This window comes from Ornithodoros turicata, chromosome 6 (assembly GCF_037126465.1).
Source record: "Ornithodoros turicata isolate Travis chromosome 6, ASM3712646v1, whole genome shotgun sequence".
Taxonomy (NCBI): Eukaryota; Metazoa; Arthropoda; class Arachnida; order Ixodida; family Argasidae; genus Ornithodoros; species Ornithodoros turicata.
The window spans coordinates 48,648,847-48,671,448 of NC_088206.1; the positions used below are offsets into that span (position 1 = coordinate 48,648,847).

The following is a 22,602-nucleotide window of genomic DNA, read 5'->3' on the forward strand; positions in this document are numbered from 1 at the left end:
CTAACGAAACAGTAAAAAATAACGAGTATAAAAAAAGAACAAATTCATTCGCTTTTTCATGACTTATTTTTATTATAACAGTTAGATCACAGTTATCTTTCAAGTCTATAGTCATTTCAAAGAATGAGCAAAGCATAGTGCTACTCTAGTTTACAAAACAGTTGAGCTTCGTTGACATTTGGATTTTCATACTCTAATTCACTGTGTTATGCAAAGTAAGTAACGGGCATATTGTAAGACAATTACACACATGTCTCGCTATAGGGATAAATATTCCTTCTATTGACGTTACATGACACAGTCAACCTAACACAGCATCGAATCGACATTTAAATTAAGTCGATCCACATACCGTGTGAGGACGACGTGGAGAAAACATTATTGTAAATTTTTTCTCCATCCCTAACGAAACAGTAAAAAATAACGAGTATAAAAAAAGAACAAATTCATTCGCTTTTTCATGACTTATTTTTATTATAACAGTTAGATCACAGTTATCTTTCAAGTCTATAGTCATTTCAAAGAATGAGCAAAGCATAGTGCTACTCTAGTTTACAAAACAGTTGAGCTTCGTTGACATTTGGATTTTCATACTCTAATTCACTGTGTTATGCAAAGTAAGTAACGGGCATATTGTAAGACAATTACACACATGTCTCGCTATAGGGATAAATATTCCTTCTATTGACGTTACATGACACAGTCAACCTAACACAGCATCGAATCGACATTTAAATTAAGTCGATCCACATACCGTGTGAGGACGACGATGAGGCAATGTTGATTTTGTGTTGGTGATATCCAAAGCGAACAGAAAGTCCAACAGATCACTGGTCTCTTTGCGGAGGTTTTCCGACAAAAGGAGGTCATCACACTCAAGTCTTGACTGATGAAGTTGTAGGACAACTTTCCCGTTGCATGAGAGAGTCTTAGAAAGGCTGTCTCGCTCCGATGAGGAGCAAAGTCGCTCTACACATGATGCCGACGAGCCGCTGAAGTTTCTACAGTGAGCCAGACGGTATGGGGAAGTGACGGAGACAATCATGAACCGTTCGTACTGCATTTCCGTGAATGCTACAATGAACTCGCATACAGCAGCCTCAGATGATTACGCTCGAAGAGTCCACTCGTACATCAACAGTCTGACTCGCTCAGTCTCACCAGCTCAGTCTCACCAGAGAGGGGCTCGCAGTGACGGCGAGAACATCAGGATTTGACAGGCAGGCCACATGACTGCCCCCCTCTCTGGATTCGACGCTGTGCTAGGAGTTCTGTTGAATGTTTCAGCCATCTTTATGTCAAGGTTTTCTTTCCCATACTTTTATTGACAACCTCCACGTGACAACAGCGTGCCTTGTAGACGTCATAGACACTAATCACCTCTTTCCGCAAACTCATCGCTAGCCTAATCTCACTTCGTTCCGCTTGACAACTTTTGCGCATTCGACATCGTGTTACATCTTTTCCTTCCACGTGATCGCTCCATGCATATGTCTTCGTGTTACATCGTTGCAGTCAACATCCTCGTTACTCACGGTCCGCAAACTCTTCGTTAACCTTTTTTTCTTTTTTCCTTTGCAAAGTAGAGCGTGGGTAGCACTTTCGAAATCTGCTTTCGCAAAGGAAGAGATCCAGTGTCGTCTGCTTTTCATCACTTTTCCGAAGAGAGGCGAGCATGGAATGATAGCGACACATGTTAAGAACTAAAACAAAAAAAAAAACAAGTTGAAACGAAATAGTAATGTCTTCAAAGAGTGCATGATTATTATGTACATATTTCTACTCACTTAAAAACAAAATAAAATAAACTAGTGATTCTCCGATTAAATCTTTTATTGAGATACTTTAACAACAATATAACAGCCCTCTTCGACAGCGTAATTCCATATCCAGAATGATGTTGGCCATGTGTTCGACCGAGTGTGCATACATTTTGTGGGCAGCGATGAACTTTTAGCTCCCGATCCTCACACAAACAACATACTTCTACACATTCCTGATCGTAAAAGCTATGACTGACATTCACCAATCTCAAGCACATCTGTAGCTGTTGTGTTTCATTGTGTGTGAGAGTAACTCCATAGCGTGTTGGAAGACCAGTCTTGTCCCAAAGTCGTAACGCCAGCAGTGATGCATTAGGAGGACACGTATGGGCATAAACGTATTCTTCCAGCTCAACTTCTTTGCTACAGTTACCTTGTCGAAGTGAAGATGATGACTTCGTTAACTCAAAAGTTACTATGACGAGAAAGAATATGTGACACAGAAGACAAAATAGAAAACACACCCTATCCATTTCGCTCTTTTATGATGAAGTGAGAAGGTCTTAGTATTGAGGATGAATTTATTTCTTATTGACGATACATTTTTCTTATTCACAAACAAGTCGATTTTTCAAAAGGTCCAGAGTAAATAAAGTTATGTACTTGGCAGTTGAATGGAATCCATGCTTTATGGCAGTGTCGATAAAACACAGACTCTTTGTAGCAAGTTGCATGGCATCGAAACGAGTCGAATAGTCAAATAGCTCACTCATTTGCCGTGACCATTCGGTTAGTAAAACGAATGATGAACTTGTTAAAAACGAATCGTCTGTATGAAGCATGGAATACATTTGCTTTGCAGTTTCCCAAATGACTTGATTTGGAGGATTATTCGGTAGAGCTCGAAACAGCACAATGTTCGTCACAATTTGAAAAGCTTCCGCTAATGGCGTCCTCCTGACCGTTGTTAACCCACAATTTGATAGCTGCTTCCAAGAGGTATGTTTCTCATTACATGGCAGATGGAGTTGAAATATGTGGGACCTCCTATTCCATTTACCGCATTCATCTTCTCCTTTTTCCGATTGCTCTGTTTCGTCGTCTGTGGACCATGAATCGCCAGGCTGGGTTTCAACGTCGGACCATGCTGTACTGGTCATTTTTTTTTCAACCGAGGTAATTTTCTGCTATCCACTGCTTGTCCGCACTTCCACTGAATCTAACTAAATACTGGAGCTTTCCATTTCTAACTCGTCTTTTTATAATCTTTTCTACTTTCGGTACTTCTCTCACTCTTACCATTTCACTCTCGTAGAAACTACCAATGATATCTTCATTGTTAAGGTCACGCAGTAGGTATGTATTAGGATAACCTATTTTGATTGCTCTCACCGAAAAAATCTCTTTCGTAAATGACTGTAAATATCTCTTTGTTAACTGGTGTCTATATTTGGTAATTCTAACGAGATTACCAAGATTGTAAACTGGCTTCTTTGGGGGTTCAGTTGGGGTGGGATAAAGTCTTTCTCGGAAAATGTGCTCGTTTTCTTTGGTTACATCCACAGGTCTCGCAGAGAGAGTCCTGTGCACTCGATTGTTGTACGCTTTGATTACTTGAGGTAGAATCTTCACAAACGTTTATGACCCTGATAAGTAAAGATACGGTAAAGTGTAGACACAATAGTTCTCTGACTTCTCTCAACTATCGAACATTTATAAATAGACATAGAATGATATAACGTTATGCCTTTTCTTTTCAAGAACTCTCGCACTACCTTGTTCGTAAACTCTGTTCCTCGATCACTATGTATCAGCCGTGGAGTGCCGATCCTCTTAAATGCAACTTTAAATGCTCGAAGAATCTCAGGAGATTTTTTATTGCGAATGGGTACAACAGCGAGGAGCCGGGAAAAAGCATCTATACAGAAGAACAAATAGCGAAAACCATCATTTTGCCCTTTTAGAGACTGCATGTCCTTTAGGTCGATTTGGAACATTTCCTGCTTTCCGAGTGCAATTATTTTCCGAAAGGTCTTGGGTCGCTTGTACTCCTTATGTAAGCTGTAAACATCACTTGTCTCCAGATATTTAGCAACTCTGCCCTTCTTTTCACCGATGGCTTGAGCGAGTCTCTGCACTCCACCAAAACTGCCGGCATGTTCTGGGTCGTAATAGGCGGCCATTAGTGCTTTCTTCTGCTGCGAACTCGAAGAGCGTCAAGGGATAGATAGGCATTTATTGTAGCTGACACGTCTCCTCTCACCCAGGAAGGTTGTCTGTTGTGAAGTTCATACTTCAGCAATTCGACAATGGACGAGTGTGGCACTACCTTCCCGTGACATATAACTCTTCCGTACTCGTCGTAAGCTAGAACAGTTGTTATCAGTTTGAGTATTGCTAATACCTTTTTATGATGCCTTGGAGGGAAGTGCGACAATATGGTTTCATCTTGAAAATAGTCTTTCTGTTCCTCCTGCACAGGCTTCAATATGGGGTCCATGTTAGGTTTCGGCGGGCACGCTTTGCAGCACGTGTGATTGCTGGCGAGGCACCTTCAGGTGTGCTTGCTTCACTTGTAACAGGCGATGCTCGACTGCTCGATGCTCCCGTTACTCTGTGTTTTTTTAAACGATTTGGATGCACAATAAGTGTTGGTAGATTCAGTTTGACCAATAGCGGCAAGATGCGATCGAAGTAAGGAGGAGTTGGAACATTTCTCGCTCTTGAGACAAGATAATAAACGAGATCGATTATATTACTATTCTCCAACGTTTGACCGTCAACGATTACTTCGAAGGTTTGCGCATTCCAGGAGATTGTTGGTTGTAGAAGTTGCAGAAGTTGGTTTGCTCTGACCTTATAACCACTACTCATAAAACCAACAATTGTGTCACTTTTCTCCCCCTCCTCGGTCTGTGTTCCTTCTTCTCGCGATCCAGGAAGTGTTTCGCTTGTATGTTGTTTTGCAGCTCTACTTGAATGTAGCAAAGAGTGAAGATACTGAATTATCTCTTTTGCCTTGATGTCATCCGGTTCATCTTTCTTCAATATATTTGGGATGTGATCTTCTCGGTAAGGTACAAGTTCGTATTTCTGCATCGATTATACTCCGATTGCTTTTGCAATCGCTCTTCCACCCAATGAGGAGATGAGACCCAACAAAGGTGGCAATAGAAACTGCAGAAAACCACCCGATTGTTGCAAGACCTTTTTAGCTTTCTTGACCCCCGTTGCGTCTCGTTTTGCCAAAATGCGAATTGATGCTGCGTAAGGTTTTAATTGCTTTCTTACTCTCGGAGTTACTGTGACGTTTCCTTCACAAAGGTTCATACAAATTTCTCTGACCGTATTCAACTGATCCTTTGTAGCATGCTCCAAAAGATAATAACGTTGCTCGGGTGACGTAGTTTCTGCGAGCAAGTGAAGAAAATGAATATTCTTCTTTACACGTTTCATGTTTTATATACTATTTGGCGATGATCGTCGGGAAATATGTTCGTCCACACTCGATAGTGGTCTGAACAATTTTGAGACAAGTCAATTACGATGTATGAATACGGTTTCTTACAAGCATCCTTATATATGCTTGTCAATAAGTCGCTTTTGTTCCGTCCAAACAATTGTCGTGAAAGTATTTGTAATTGATCCACAGTTCGAGCAGAACGACATAGAATTAGAGCACTGCTATTGAACTGAATACATCTATACAGAGGATCATTAACAAATAAATATTGAGTAATGAAGATGGCCGAACAGTTGAGATGGTGGCATCCAGCTACATAGAAGTTACAGATTTCTTTTAGCCTTTTCTTGTCAGCCAAGCAATCGTCAAATATGATTAAAGAATTTCTAACATCCTCCAGGTTAGTGGGAATATCTTGACTGAAAGTTACCTCGGGAAAATCGTCAAAAATAGGTTGCTTGTACAAGTATATGTATAGTATACGATCGAAAGGTTTATCGAAGACAGTGGCTCTATGCTTGATCAAACGTGTAACGAGTGTCGTCTTTCCACTTTGACTTTGTCCAGATATAGTCATTGAGACAGGAGTGATAAACCTATAAGGTCTAACCTCAGTCATCTCTTCCAAGTAAATGAAGACTGGTATAAATAGCACATTACATAAGACTTTTACTCTTTTTTTCTTCAAGCATGTGTGTTTTTTATGAAAACGATAAATGGCAAACAACACTTATCCTTTATGCACTCCTTTAGTTTGTCAATGTTGGATATGGGAGCTGAGGAACTCATATCTGTATATCTTGTGCAGCAAGTCAGTGTAGAATTCTCAAGTTCTAGCACTTTCAGTTTGTGCAAACATGCAATATGAGTCTGTGACTGTATCTTTTTTTCGGAACAAGTCTGTTCTAGACGGTTTTTTTTTCTTACTTTTTCCTGTTCAAACTTGTCTAGACATGTGATGAGCACGTGATTGGTTACGTCAGAGAAGGTAACCAACAAAGTCAAACATGTCTATGCATGCACTGTTCGCAAAGCGCTATATAAGACTGCCCTCCATGACGATTCTTCGCACAGATCCTCACAGGAGGAAGGGTACGTTACACTTTTTTCCTTTCGCTCCGATATGTGGGAAAGTGTGCTTATATTTATTCTTATTTTCAGCTTCACTCTGTGTGTAGAAAAGAATAAGTGAGCCAGAGTGAGAAGTCACCACAAGAGAAAGGTATGACATCTATTTTGGATAAGCTCGATAAACTCAAGAAACCTGGAGATGGAGATATTCAGAAAATGAGTACCCTACCGAAGAATGAAAAGCTGGAGGTCTTGGATTTGCGAAAGATTGACACGGTGTACGGCGAAGCGGTCTATGTAGAAGTGTTGATGGAGAATGACAAACGTGTAAAGTTCTACCTTCCTAGTCGCTTTAAGCGTTTGACAGAGGATGATCTAGAGGAGATGCGACAACTGCCAAATCTTAAAATTGAGAAAAAGGAGAGATTCAAAGATGGCAAGAGAGTTGCTTCGCCCGACATTCTATTCACCCATGGGAAGAAAAAGTGATGATACATCGACATATCGGCAGCTCCATCCTGAGACACTTCTCTCCACATCATGGTGACCTGTCACTTATGTCCTCAACACGAACGTCAGTACTATGCATCAATAGAGGGACTCCAAATTCATCTGGCAAACGTTCACGAACTCCAGACACCCTGCATACCATTTTGTGAGACTCTCTGCACACTACGGAACTACACGAAACGCTTCGAGTTGCATCTACATGACAGAGACGAGGCGGGGCATGAAGTGACAACGTTTTTTCATGAGTATGAACACTATCTTGCTAATGTATTGCGACACTTTGGATTCCCACTGCGCTACTTCACATTTCTTAAAGTAGAACTTGGGCGACATACGCCCGATGAGGAGTTACGACTTGAGATTCATTTTGTACCTTCTAAAGTGAGAACTGTTTGGTCAGAGGGAGATGTACTGCCTTCGATTGCACAGACGAGTAGTGAGATAGCACAAACATTAGAAAACTTAGAAATTCAAGGCTCGGTTTTTTTCTCTTTCGCATTCTTGCTTGTATTCTAAACATTGGACGTTTGGCTCCTCAACTAATTGGATGTTCCCAATTTGAGTTACCGAGTGAATTGAAACGAAAGTATCGTTCCCTGTTGAATGTGGATTACGGACTACATGAAGATGAAGAGAACATGTGTTTTGTCTTCTCCGTGATTGCTGGACTACATCCTGCCTCGCATCACAGGCGGAGGGCATCTTCCTACAGACCATACATAACACAGTATGTATTTCCTGATACATTTCCCGTAGCTTTCCCAAAGATGTAGAGATATTTGAGAAACGTAATGAAATTAGCATTAATGTGTACGCGTACGAAAAGGAAGAAAACTACATTTACCCCATCAAAGTTGTTGATGAGGAGCGTCAGAAACATGTGGACTTGTTACTAGTTGACTCTCATTTTGTGCTCATCGCAAATTTTAATGGATTGTTTGTTCCACGTGGACAATTTCATTGTAAAAGATGTACAATGGGCTTCTGCTCAGAGGGAAGTCTGAAGTGTCATTTAAGTATGTGTAAGCAACAGAAAGTAGCCAAGACCATTTACCCAAAGAAGGGAGAGACATTAGCATTTGCAGGGGAACATCTCATGTCAGAAGTTCCCTTCTACTGTGTGTATGACTTTGAAAGTGTGCTGTCACCGTGTCTGGATTCAGGAAATGTGTATGAAGATCACATCCCCTCTTCATTTTGTCTGTTAGTGATACGCGCATCCGACTCATATGTCCTCCAAAAGCATCTGTATCGTGGACCTAATTGTGTCACTGTCTTTATGGAGCTACTGCACAGACTCCATGACGACATTTTGGAATGGATACGTACAATTGCCCCTCTAGAAATGACCGCAGAAAACGAGCAGCAGCATGCCACAGCAAGTCACTGCAACGTTTGCCAGGAATCTTTTGCAAAGAAGCAAAAAGTTCGTGACCATGACCATGTAAGTGGAAAATTTCGACAAACTTTGTGTAACACCTGTAACTTGAAACTGAGAGTGCCTCCTAAGATTCCAATCATTGCACACAATGCCAACTATGACTTGAGTTTTCTTTTGTCTCACTTGCATTTGCTTAAGAAAGTAGACATAAAGGTGATTGCCAGTAGCTCCCAAAAATTCAAGGCTATAGACGTTGGCTCTTATCGATTCCTAGATAGTTTAAACTTCTTGAATGCAAGTCTCGAAACATTAGTGAAAAATCTACGTGAGAAAGGTGAAGACAACTTTCGTTGTCTTCGTCAATTTTTTTCCAAACGAAGAACACTTTCAACTAGTTGTTCGCAAAGGAGTGTTTTGTTACAATTTTGTCACCACTTTCGAAGCCTACAATGAGCTTTCTCTACCTCCTCGGGATCAATTCTTCAACACTTTGAATGGGACAGAAGTAAGTGAAGAAGATTATTGTCATGCACAGAGGGTCTTTGAAAAATTTCAACTCCGTAATCTGGGAGAGTATTCAGACCTATATTACTCACAGACGCACTGCTTTTAGCAGACGTGTTTCAGGGTTTTCGTAAGTGGACACTTGACTTTCACAAGATCGAACCTTTTCACTTTGTGTCTCTGCCCGGATTAAGCATGTCTTGCGCTCTAAAAATGAGTAAGGTAGAGCTAGAGTTGATTCACGACCCTGACGCGTACCTGCTGATTGAAAATGGCATACGAGGAGGTATTACACAGTGTTTCGCTGAGGAAAGCGACTGCAAATGTACCAGGAACAGAGCAGTTTGACCCCAAAAGCCCAAGTAGCTTGATCCACTACATAGACGTTAATGGGCTTTACGGTTCAGTAATGAGAGAACCACTACCTTACGGAGGTTTCGAGTGGCTCACAGAGGATGAAATCACGAACTTGGATATAACACACCTCCCAGATGACGCACCTATGGGTTACTTCCTCGAGGTAGATCTAGCATATGACAAAGAAATCCACCAACGTCACAGAGATCTGCCAGTTGCCCCCGAGAAAATGTCAGTTCCCTATGATCTGCTGTCAGAGTATCAAAAGGAATTGATGAAGAAGTTTCACCTTCCTGAGAAAGCTACCGATGCAAAATTACTGTTGACATTATTCGACAAAGAGAGATATTTTCTACACTATCGCAATCTGCAGTTGTATATGCATTTGGGCTTGCGTCTCACCAAAGTTCACAGGGTTCTAAAGTTCAATCAAAAGCCCTTTCTCCGATCCTATGTGGACTTCAATCACGATCTTCGAAAACGAGCTACGAATGCCTTCGAAGCTCCCAAGCTAAGATTTCAATTAATAGCGTGTACGGACGTTCGTGTATGCAGGTTAGAAAGTTTGTAAACTGTCGTCTCACAGTAACCGACGAACAAGTGCTCAGACTCCTACGCAAACCAAACCTAAAGGAGTTCCGACCGCTGAGCTCTCATGTTATCCTCTTCCAATTCTCTCAATCTGTGCTCCGCATGAGACAGCCACTGTACCTAGGATTCGCGATACTGGAACTGTCCAAGCTGAAGATGTTTGATTTTTACCACAACCACCTTCTTCGTGTAGCTCCAGATACTAGACTGTTGTATATGGACACAGATTCCTTCATCATAAAGTTGAGTGAAGAGAAAGCGCTTCTCGAACTAGCTGACAAGCATCTGGATAACTCTAGCTATGACCCCGATCATCCGTTATATTCCGCGAAAAATAAGATGGTACTGGGAATGTTTAAAAACGAGATGCCTCGTGATCACATTCTCGGTTTCTGTTGTCTAAAACCAAAACTGTACGCTCTCGAACTGAGTAGCAAAAAGCAGTACAACCGTGCGAAAGGTGTGAAACATTCTGAAGCACAGAAGCTTCTTTATTCCCTGTACACCGACGCTCTTGAGTATGGCAGAATACACTCTATTAAACAGAACCTGATCGTGCGCAAAGACAATGTAAACAAAAGTGTCTCAGTGACAAAGATTGCTCTCAACCCTTTGGATACAAAGCGTTACATTTGTGCAGATGGAATTGAAACGTTCCCTTTTGGTTTTCACACCTAATCATATGTATGCATCGGACAAGTGTAAACAAAGATGGAACCAACAGGATGGTAAATGATGGAAAAGCCAATTACCATCAATATAGATGTTACCCTTTTCTTTATTCTTGTGTTTTTTTCTAACAAGCGTTTAACACTAAAGGAGTGTTGATTGTACATATCTTCATTTGACTTATTCAGTGCACCTTTTTTCTAAGTTTTTTTATGTGAATGAGAGAGTTGTCACTTCCTTAATAAAGAAACTTTTTCAAAGTGTTTGCAAAAAAAAAGTGGAGTATGTACTTTGCAAAACAGTTTGTTTCAGTTCTCTTGTTTTCAAAGTGATGATGAAATTGTGACTGTATAATACTTTTCGCCATTTTTGTGAGCTGTCTGATGTAATGTATCCTACTTTTCTTGCTAAGATGACTAAATAAAGGCTCTTTTCTTTTCAAAAACAAATTTATTCACTTTTAGAGTACACTACAACATGACATGTTATCTGTTTTTCGTGGTATCTGTTTACGCACAAGTATTGCTATCAACCTATCATTGAGTTTAAAGTTGGTGTGTGAGAACCTCCGAGTACACTCTTCAAGTAGAAACCCACAGCAGAGAAGACTACCTACATAGAGACAATAAAGTCCACATGTGGCTGAGCCGTATCCCTGCAGTCGTTTCCTGTTGTAGTGAAATGAAGATGCTGGGTGTATGAATTTGTAGAACTCCTTGTATAGTGGTCGCATTCCGTAGCTATCGAAATAAGAAATGCTCCTATCGTTAGAGATATGGAATAGAGTCCAGTGTTCTCCCGGGGAAGATCTTGGAGCTGTATTCACCACATAAAGACCCGGTCCAGCTTTTTGCAATGCAATTTCATCGCGAGCGAAAGTTCCACGAAAGCATGTCCTTGTGCAATGGTTCCGAGCAAAAGCTGCATAAAATTCCCATTCTTCCATTTTGATTCGTTTATACGAATTTAACGCGTCTGTCTTTGTTTATTTCCAGAACACGAGGTGTCTCGGAAACAAAGAGCAGCGTGACAGCTTCTGTAAGGTTAGCAGCAAATGTCAATGTGAGACGAACATTAGCTTGAAGCACTGGACTTAGTGACTGCAGTTCCACATCCGGTGTGAGGTGATAATAAAGCATAAATGTCTCTTTTGCATATGCAGCCGGAGCTAGAGGTATATCCTTGCTCTTAAGTTTGTGAAGCAAATTCATGTATCCCTTTGCATAGATGTCTCGTTGAAAGTCGAAGTCGTCGGTGTAGTGTTGACCGCCAACGTCGAGCACTGCTCTTTTGAGTTTAAAATTTTCAAGCTTAAAAGGGTTCCGTTCTCTATGACCCTGATATGCTTCACTCTTGACCATCAATACGGTCAACTTAGAAGGAACTCGTTCACTATAGAGATCATCAAATATCACCTGAGATTGGTTTGGAGCGATTGTCCTATACTTAATCTCTAAACCTCGCAGAAGGTATGTGGCGGGTGTCGTTTGAAGTCTTCTTTCAATGCCAACGAGTACGCTTGGAGAAACCTGCACACGTCGGAGGTAGAGCACAATTCGAGAAAACTCTATTGTATGCTTTTCAGTCTCGCTGGGACCAGAGAGGAGTCTAAATTCGTCAGTACATTGTCTCAACACCACTCGAATATCGGTGTTATTAAGGACAAATTTTTCTTGCTGACAGATGTCGCTAAAGATAGGAGAATAAAGATCACAGAGAGTTGATCCTTTGGTGCGTTTATAGCGTGCGAAAAGTCCTTTTGCTTCGTTGGGGATAGCAAAATTTTCAGATTCTCCCACTGGATCTGGTTCGTAAAGCATTGCGGACAAGGTGTGAGTTTGAGTAACATTGTTTGCATTTGTAACAATGTCCAAGTAAGAACGATAGGCATAATGTTCGAAATTAGATACCAGAGTCGAATTAAGATAAATGTGGACATGATGAAAGAGAGAAGATGCAAATGCTTGTACAGGAATAACGTTGTCATTTGTCACTGTACTGCCAGTTGTAGTCAATGCTGCGTCTCCATTTTTACGCACAACTCTACATTGAATGTGTAAGAAACTCGACTGGAGATCAAAGAAGCCGCCACCGAGACCTGGAACATTATATTCAATCACACCGCTCGAGGTAGGTGCAGAAATGGGGAAAAACTCCACATATTCTGACTTCTCCAGAGAAAAGTTTGTCGGTGGAACAGAAAACAGGTCCAACTGATTCGTTGTGCAGAAGCAAGAATTTTTATGTACTAAGGCGATGGTAGACATCTTTTTTTCCTCAGGTGAAAAAGTCAACCTTTCTTCGTTTCTTCGTTGGTTTTACTGATCGATCAATTCTGTTGCCCTTGCTTTTATTACGTTTCCTACCCTTCCCTCTGAGTCTATGCAGCAACTCGTCACGAGTTGAATGGATGGTGCGACCAACCCCTTTCCTTAGTGCCTCTCCAAACGTTGTTCCCTGTTTCACTTCCTCCGCTATGTGACGTCCTGTGTCAAGAAGTTTCCGACCTACATAGGGCGCTACTTGTTTAGTCAGTATAGGTATAAACCGCTGCACCAACTCAGAAAAAAAGCCAGATCCAACTTGATAAAGAGGAGCTGAGTAATGTGGCAATGGTTGATCTCGTTTACCGCTGCCGAAATGCGATATACAACAGGGTGTCTGAGTTATATGCATTTTCGAAAATGTAATGTTACTCCCACACGACCAGAACCAGCAATGAAGGGAATGAAATCACCTATCTCGTTTGCCAGTTCGATTTGAATGCTAGTCAGCTCCTTGACAGTCACATATTTATAGTAAAGATTTGTGAAAGAGTAGGACATAACCTCATTCCGACTCTGCAGTCTAAATGGGAGAAGTCGAAGAAGGGGTGCGGTTATATCACCTACAGCTTCACTTTCGATGATATCGCTGTAAACGAAAATGTAATTTTGCGCTGGGAAGAGGCAGACATCACGCTGAGCAACTGTGAAACTGGAGAAGGTTGTTCGTTTTCCAAATCCAAGCATCAGAGCTAAATATGGGTGAAATGTAACGTAACCCTCATTGCGACGTTCCAGTTGACAAACTCCATTATAGGGATTGTAAAATATGAGACGAGCATCTTCTGGTAGGTGTAAGTTTGCTCGATATGCGTGATTTATCGCATCGGCGAGGTCCTTCCCTGACTCATAATACCCTTCTGGAACTTCGTATTTGGTTGTGCGTGAACGATACGTGATTAGGGTGACTTTCTCTTCAGTGTCCACCTGATATTTCAATACTTTTACTGGCTGGCCTTCATCCAATTCCGAAGAACCGATAATCTTTTCAGGAAGGCCAAGCTTAGCAGAGAGAGTTGAACTTAATTCCAGACCAGTATTTAGTGGAAGTTGTATTTCATAATGACCACTGACTCGTATTATTTTGGCTTGGTTTTTGAAGTGTTTCGTTAGAAGTTGACGAAAAGGTACAATAATGCTTTCTCCCGCAAGAAACTTAACTTGCTCTGTCGTGGTTACGCCACCGAAGAGGCTAGTCTCCGATATACCATTAACGATATCTGTGACATTATTAATTGCAAATGGGATATTCACCTCCGCCAGAGCAACCTCCCACTTTCCATCCAATTGCACTGGCTGAGCTAGTTTAACTCTGAACTTGCTCATTGTGTTACTAGGAAATACATCACTCGAGGCGTTTGACAGTAAGTTGACATAGAACTGGCTCGCCATTGTTTTTCTTTTTCTAAAATGAAAACAACATGATCGTGGGGAGTTCTTTTAAACCAAGAGCGAAGTCAAATGGGCGCGAAATTGAAAATTTGGGGGCGCAGGTAGCGCCATCTGTTGAACGGCGGTAAATTTGCTGGAAGTGCTGCCATCTGTAGATGAACGAACTCAACTCCCCCATGACGCCACCTGGCGTAAAAGAAATCAAACAACCTCTCCACCCCACACAATTCTATCCTGATTAGCGACGCAAGTAAACATGTAGAGCCCGTGGCCCAGTGGCTTAAGACGCTCGTCTGACAACCTAAAGGACCCAAGTTCGATTCCTAGTGTGTTTCACCATGACGTCATTATTGTTACTTAATCTTATCATTGATATCATATCACTAAGATTAACTATGTGACGTCACTGATTAACTATCTTATCCACTGACCTCACTGATATGAGGGCGGAGCGGCTGCGGCCTGGAGTGACGTCATACGTCCTTGATGACGTCATTTCCTGTTTGACGTCATTTCCTGGCCGTAGGGTTAATCTATTGACTACTAAAATACATATCCGTTACAACAACAAATAAATCATGACTATGGCCTGGGGTGGTTCACCGCTTGAGAGCATATCCGTTACGAAGCCGTTTGAATTTCACTGTTCATGGTAATCAACCAATTTTTCTCGAAGTGCAGCACGCATAAACAAGTCCATGATTCGCTTACGCCTCGACCTGCAAGAAATGACCCACAGTGTCCTTCTGAAACATTGCATCACTTGCCAACTTCTTGAGAAAAGTAAAAAGTAACCTTTCTGCAACCCCGATGATGGCAGGGGCAACCAAGGAATACACCACACAGAGTCACTGGTGTATTCTGCATAGCGAAGCCATTATCAACAACTTATACTAGGCCCTTGTACTGGGATTTTAACAGTGGTGACCCCAAAATTTGGAAAAGGCGCCGGCACAGCCCTCTAAAACGGGCAAAACCCTTTGTATCATGGTGCCAAAGGCATATTCGAGACGGCTTATGCTATTGCCCTTCCCACTGGGATTGTAACGGAGACGACCGCAAAATCCGTAAAAGACCGCAGCAGAGCCCTTTAGAACGGGCAAAACATCTTTAATCATGGTTCCAAACAGATATTATCAACGGCTTATGATGCTCTTCTACAGGGATCGCAACAGAAGCGACCACCAAATGCGGAAAAGGCAGCAACAGAGTCCTTTAGAACGTACGAAACCCCTTGAATCATGGTACCAAAGGCATATTAATGACGGCTTATGCTATGCCTTTCTACCGGGATTGCGCAAGAGGAGACCGCATAATTTCGATACGGCGGCAGCAAGGCCTTTTAAAACGGGCGAGACTCCCTGTATCATGGAGCGAAAGAAAGAAAGTTATCAGTGGCTTGTGCAATCCTATTCTGCTGGAGTTATAACACAGGCGATCGCCAAATTCGGAAAACGTGGCAGCAGAGCCCTCTTAAACGAGTAAAACCCCTTGTGTCATGCTGTTAAAGACATATTATCAACAACTTATACTATGTCATTCTACCGAGATCATAACGCAGGCGACCGCAAATATCGGGAAAATGATGCAGCATAGCCCTTCAGAACGGGCGAGACCCCTTGTATCATGCTGCCGATGACATGTCATCAATGGCTTGTGCAATGCCGTTCTACTGGGATTGTAACAGAGACTACCGCAAAATACTGAAAATGCGGCAGCAGAGCCCTTTAAACGGTCGATACCCCTTGTATCGTAGTTCCAAAGTCATATAAGTACACGCAACGGCTTATGCTATTGCCATTCTACTGGAATTATAACGGATGCGGCCGCAAACTCCATAAAAGGCTACAGCAGAGCCCTTTAAAACGGACAAAAGCCCCTTTAATCATGGTGGCAGACATTTTACACACCTATAAAGACGCGACGGCTTATGTTATGCCCCTCTCCTGTGATTGCATCGGAAACCACCGCAAAATTTGGAAAAGGCGGCAGCAGGGCCCTTTACAATGACTCAAATGATATGTATCGTGGTGCCAAAAGGTACTATGAACGGCTTGTACTGGGATTGTAACAGAGGCTACCGCAACGTTCGGCACCAGATCGAGCCCTTTAAAACGTGCGAAGCCCCTTTAATCCTGGTGCCAGGCCGTACATGGAGAAGTCGCGTTTGAAGAAACTGCTTCCGAAACGACACTCCCTAAGCAAAAAGCGTCCTAAGCTGATTTTGTAGTATGTATATGAGAAAGTAAGATCACGGGGTTTGAACCCCGTATATTGTTCCCTGTTGCACCCTGAGAGGGCGCGTTTTAAAAATCGCTTCCAAAATGCACTTGAAATGGCCAAATGGCCTATTTCATCAACTTCGGGGCTTAATATATTTTGATATAACAATAATATTAAAGACGTCCTAAGCTGATTTTGTAGTACGTATATGTGAACGTAAGATCACGGGGTTTGAACCCCGTATCTTGTTCCCCTGTTGCACACTGAGAGGTCGGGTTTCAGAAAATGGCTTCCAAACCGGCACTCGAAATGGCCAAATGGCCAATTTCGTCAACTTCGGGGCTTAATATCATTTGATATAAAATAATATTAAAGATGTCCTAATCTAATTTTGTAATATGTATATGTGAAAGTAAGATCACGGTGTTTAAACCCCGTACGTTGTTCCCCTGTTGCACCCTAAGAGGTCGCGTTTGATAAAATCGCTTCCAAAACGGCACTCGAAATGGCAAAGTGGCGAATTTCGCCAACTACGGGGCTTAATATCATTTGATAATATTAGAGATGTCCTAAGCTAATTTTGTAATATGTATATGTGAAAGTAAGATCACAGGGTTTGAACCCCGTATCTTGTTCCCCTGTTGCACCCTGAGAGGTCGCGTTTGAAAAAAATCGCTTCCTAAACGGCACTGCAAATGGCCAAGTGGTCAATTTCGTCAACTTTGGGACTTAATATCATTTGACATCAAAATAATATTAAAGATGTCCTAAGCTAATTTCGTAATATGTATATGTGAAAGTAAGGTCACGGGGTTTGATCCCCGTATCTTGTTCCCCTGTTGCACCCTGAGAGGTCGCGTTTGACAAAATCGCTTCCTAAATGGCACTGGAAATGGCCAAGTGGCCAATTTCGTCAACTTTGGGAATATCATTTGATATAAAAATAATATTAGAGATGTCCTAAGCTAATTTTGTAATATGTATATGTGAAAGTAAGATCACGGGGTTTGAACCCCGTATCTTGTTCCCCTGTAGCACCCTGAGAGGTCGCGTTTGACAAAATCGCTTCCTAAACGGCACTGGAAATGGCCAAGTGGCGAATTTCGTCAACTTCGGGGCTTAATATCATTTGATATAAAAATAATATTAGAGATGTCCTAAGCTAATTTTGTAATATGTATATGTGAAAGTAAGATCACGGTGTTTAAACCCCGTAGGTTGTTCCACTGTTGCACCCTGAGAGGTCGCGTTTGACAAAATCGCTTCCAAAACGGCACTCGAAATGGCCAAGTGGCGAATTTCGTCAACTTCGGGGCTTAATATCATTGGATATAAAAATAATATTAAAGATGTCCTAAGCTGATTTTGTAGTACGTATATGTGAAAGTAAGATCACGGGGTTTCAACCGCTATCTTGTTCCCCTGTTGCACCCTGAGAGGTCGGGTTTCACAAAATGGCTTCCAAACCGGCACTCGAAATGGCCAAGTGGCGAATTTCGTCAACTACGGGGCTTAATATCATTTGATAATATTAGAGATGTCCTAAGCTAATTTTGTAATATGTATATGTGAAAGTAAGATCACAGGGTTTGAACCCGTATCTTGTTCCCCTGATGCACCCTGAGAGGTCGCGTTTGAAAAAAATCGCTTCCTAAACGGCACTGCAAATGGCCAAGTGGTCAATTTCGTCAACTTCGGGGCTTAATATCATTTGATATAAAAATAATATTAGAGATGTCCTAAGCTAATTTTGTAATATGTATATGTGAAAGTAAGATCACGGGGTTTGAACCCCGTATCTTGTTCCCCTGTTGCACCCTGAGATGTCGCGTTTGACAAAATCGCTTCCTAAACGGCACTGGAAATGGCCAAGTGGCGAATTTCGTCAACTTCGGGGCTTAATATCATTTGATATAAAAATAATATTAGAGATGTCCTAAGCTAATTTTCTAATATGTATATGTGAAAGTAAGATCACGGTGTTTAAACCCCGTAGGTTGTTCCACTGTTGCACCCTGAGAGGTCGCGTTTGACAAAATCGCTTCCAAAACGGCACTCGAAATGGCCAAGTGGCGAATTTCGTCAACTTCGGGGCTTAATATCATTTGATATAAAAATAATATTAGAGATGTCCTAAGCTAATTTTGTAATATGTATATGTGAAAGTAAGATCACGGGGTTTGAACCCCGTATCTTGTTCCCCTGTTGCACCCTGAGATGTCGCGTTTGACAAAATCGCTTCCTAAACGGCACTGGAAATGGCCAAGTGGCGAATTTCGTCAACTTCGGGGCTTAATATCATTTGATATAAAAATAATATTAGAGATGTCCTAAGCTAATTTTCTAATATGTATATGTGAAAGTAAGATCACGGTGTTTAAACCCCGTAGGTTGTTCCACTGTTGCACCCTGAGAGGTCGCGTTTGACAAAATCGCTTCCAAAACGGCACTCGAAATGGCCAAGTGGCGAATTTCGTCAACTTCGGGGCTTAATATCATTGGATATAAAAATAATATTAAAGATGTCCTAAGCTGATTTTGTAGTATGTATATGTGAAAGTAAGATCACGGGGTTTGAACCGCGTATCTTGTTCCCCTGTTGCACCCTGAGAGGTCGGGTTTCACAAAATGGCTTCCAAACCGGCACTCGAAATGGCCAAATGGCTAATTTCGTCAACTTCGGGGCTTAATATCATTCGATATCAAGGTAATACTAAAGATGTCCTAAACTAATTTTGTAATATGTATACGTGAAAGTATGATCACGGTGTTTAAACCCCGTACGTTGTTCCCCTGTTGCACCCTGAGAGGTCGCGTTTGACAAAATCGCTTCCAAAACGGCCAAATGGCGAATTTCATCAAGTTCGGAGCTTAATATCATTTGATATAACGATGATAATAAAGATATCCTAAGCTGATTATGTAATGTAATGTATATGTGTATGTATATGTGAAAGTAAGATCACGGGGTTTGAACCCCGTACCTTGTTCTCCTGTTGCACCCTGAAAGGTTGTGTTTGACAAAATCACTTCCAAAACGGCACTCGAAATGCACAGTGTTATCAAGTTGTATAGTTTAATATAAAAGCGATATAAAATACAAAATGGTATCATTTGTATATTACTCACTCAAAATAAAGTTGTCTGTTCTGTCAGCCACTTCGAGTTCTGGAAAAATGACCGTTCTCGTTTCGAACTCCCTCAGACCGGCCGTACAGTCTCAGCGCATGCGTATTACGATAATACTGGGACTTAGTCCGTCGAGCGCCTAAGAGGGGAACCCTGTCTGAGTCGCAACTTTGAAGGCCCTGGGTGCATCAGGATTAACACTCACACATCGTGCCGTGGTTGGTATGTGGCCTGGAGGACGTACTGAACGAAAATAGGCGATGACATTTCCAGAATTTGACTGCCTTTGTCGAAAAATCGTAGTCTAAACATGGGCGATGTGCAAAAATCGACGGAATCCCCATAGGCGCAATGCATTAAAATTAATTTGGCCAGGGTGCACTAGGCTTATATTCTGCTGGTGCCTTTCATGTCTCCAGGGGTTCTTTACATGGTGTTCTTCTCTATTAGACGATGACATCTTAAAAAATTTATTCTGTTTTGCTGTTAATTGGCATAAACGCTGTCTCCCATTGAATTAACATCCTGTAAGGCAGCTTCCCGCATGGCGGCTGAGTATAGTGACGGAGTGCGCCGGCGGGGGGTGACCGCGAATTTTGGGATTGTTGACGTTTCATTTTTTTATTTCACAACCGCTGCACCTAGGACTCAAAGACTGGTGAACTTGCTTATCACACACGATGTGCTTTCACATAAAAAATAATGACGAATATCGAAGAACCCAAGTGGACAGCCTTGCCCGAATTGAAATGAAATCGCCCAAATTTTCTTTGGCAGGTACATACTGGTATATAGGTGTCATTGCAACAAAAATACTCAAGAGGGGATAAGTTGACTTATCCCCTTGTTGTATACAGACGTTCAATTGCACTTCCAGTAATCAGGACTATACATGTATTTTGCAAACCACCGCCAATCATACAGGCAACGTTCTGCGTATGGTTCTCCTCCACTCCTCATGTTCCTGACTTGTCTAATTTTTTTTTACTGCTCACGTGTAAAGGGAAATGTTGGGCGCTTGCTTAATGACATATTTGTCTTATAGAGCTACGGAACTTGCCTACTCCATTCCTGCTTCATTCGGTGGACGATGGCAGGCCACTCACCTTTCGGAAAATACACCATTTACTAGCAGAGGACGGCCGCCGCTTCGTTTTCTTGGAAACCCAGCACTTGACAAGCGTCCGCGTGGCGCCTCCTCTCAGAAGAGCAGACACCACAGCGCATGCGTGGGGCACTAGCCACGGCGCTCACAAGGACAGCTGCTCTTCAACGTCGACACTGAAAGAATACTTACTATACATCCTTGTTTTGACTGCTAGGTGAAAATTTGCAAAATCCATGATATGGAGGCCAATGTGTCATCGTTCGGGGATTGAGCTTCTTATGCTTAAGATTGAAATCTTATGCTGACTTCTTTTATGTCCGAACCGTTTCGTTGCGAACCTGTTACCGCCATTATTTTTTCCGGTTCTGCTCCGGTTCCGGTTCAACAGGGTCATGAAAATTTTGTTTCGGGTTCGGTTCAACACCCTGGTTACGTGATAACAAAACATGGTTGATCTGATATTTTGCAGCTACCGCTACAGCTACACAACACACATATATGTATACATGCAAATAAATAAATATATATAATATACACTAAATAGAAATATACAAACAATATGCTTACCTAAAAATACATAAGAAGTAGGTGTTATATATCAGCCAGTTTAGATATTTGTGAAGAAGCTATAGCAAAGATGACTTAGAGGTCATAGTTGCGTGGATGTGAACAAATGCAGGGGCTGCTGGCACTTGTATACTGGTACAGATCCCGACAAACGTTTATGGAACACGGGAGTAGTGATAGATATTGCATTTGGTAACAATGGGCCGCTCAGGTTACATGCGACACGCACACGCACGATAAGATATATCAGAAAACAATGGAAATCATGTATCGATAGTGTGAACAATGGGTTCCCAGGTTTCAATAACATGCGCCGCCAGGATAAGGTAACGGTTAACTCAGGTAAACAATGGGAACTCACGTGTCGATAGTGTTTGATGGGCACCTGGATGCACGTTTAATGACATTTAATAACACGCAATGACATGTAATAACACGCAAATGACATGTAATAACACGCAAGTGACATGTAATAACACACAAATGACATTTAATAACAGGCAATAACATCTGATGACATTTAATAGTATTTTTCCGATCGGGTTGACGTCAGTCCGTCACCTAGTTTGGTTGCCGCGTCAGAGCGCCAGGTAGTTTCGGTTCCCACCAAGCGCCCTCTAGTTTTCAAGCTTTGGCCGTCTGTAGTTTCGGTTTCGGTTTTAAATGAATGGACGCCAAGCTTGGTACGTGTAGTTCTGGTTTCAGTTTCGAATTCCTACGTGTTGCCAGATGCCCTCTGGTTTCAAGCTATTGACCGACTGTAATTTCGGTTTCAAACCGGTTCTGGTTTCAGTTTCGAATTCCTAGGTGTTGCCAGATGCCCTCTGGTTTCAAGCTATTGACCGACTGTAATTTCGGTTTCAAACCACAGCACGCTAGTTTCGCTGTGACAACGTAAACGCAGGTTTTTGAATGGTTACCAGATGTCCCTCTAGTTTCAAGCTTTTGACCGTCTGTACTTACGGTTTCATTTGACAAAAAACTAAATGCCGCGTCACAGCATGATTTTTTCCCCCCATTTGATAAGTACGCTCAAATAATGATGTATATCAGAGACCAGACAACACTGTATATATTCCTTTTTTATTTCAGCACATTATTTTACTACTCTTTTATTCAACTAACGAAAAGATATGTTACAAATTACCAGAGTCTTGCTTGACTTCATCCTTGTACAGAAGCAATCTGCAAAAACAAAGGGAAAACGAAACATCCTGTGAATGCTCTTCTCAATCAGGACAAAGTCTAGGATGACTCAAATCTCGATCAGGTGTCACGCAACAACAACAAGCAGCATTCTCAAAGAATCGGTTAACGTTTTCCACTTTCCGATATGTCTCTGTTACTGTGTCATGCATTTGCATAGGAGTACGACGTTTGGAAGTAAATAACCCAGTGACAACAATCACAATAAAATAGAGGTGTTCTATACACACACATTTCCAAACTTGTGTTGCGCATTGCGACAACAGCATACAACGAATCGAGAAGCATTGCATGACTACGTATTGCGGTTACCAGCTGTGATGGTCTCGAAATAAAAATAACAA

At 41.7% G+C, this 22,602-nt stretch overlaps 1 protein-coding gene across 1 annotated transcript in view; it reads right to left on the reverse strand.

The window, feature by feature from the left end:
• Positions 1–20,577, reverse strand: part of LOC135398003 (uncharacterized) — a 38,972-nt gene extending 18,395 nt beyond the window's left edge. The window contains exon 1 of the mRNA XM_064629461.1: positions 20,484–20,577. The gene's annotated coding sequence lies outside the window, so the exon portion shown is untranslated. The remainder of the gene's footprint in view (positions 1–20,483) is intronic.
• Positions 20,578–22,602: the final 2,025 nt, after the last annotated feature.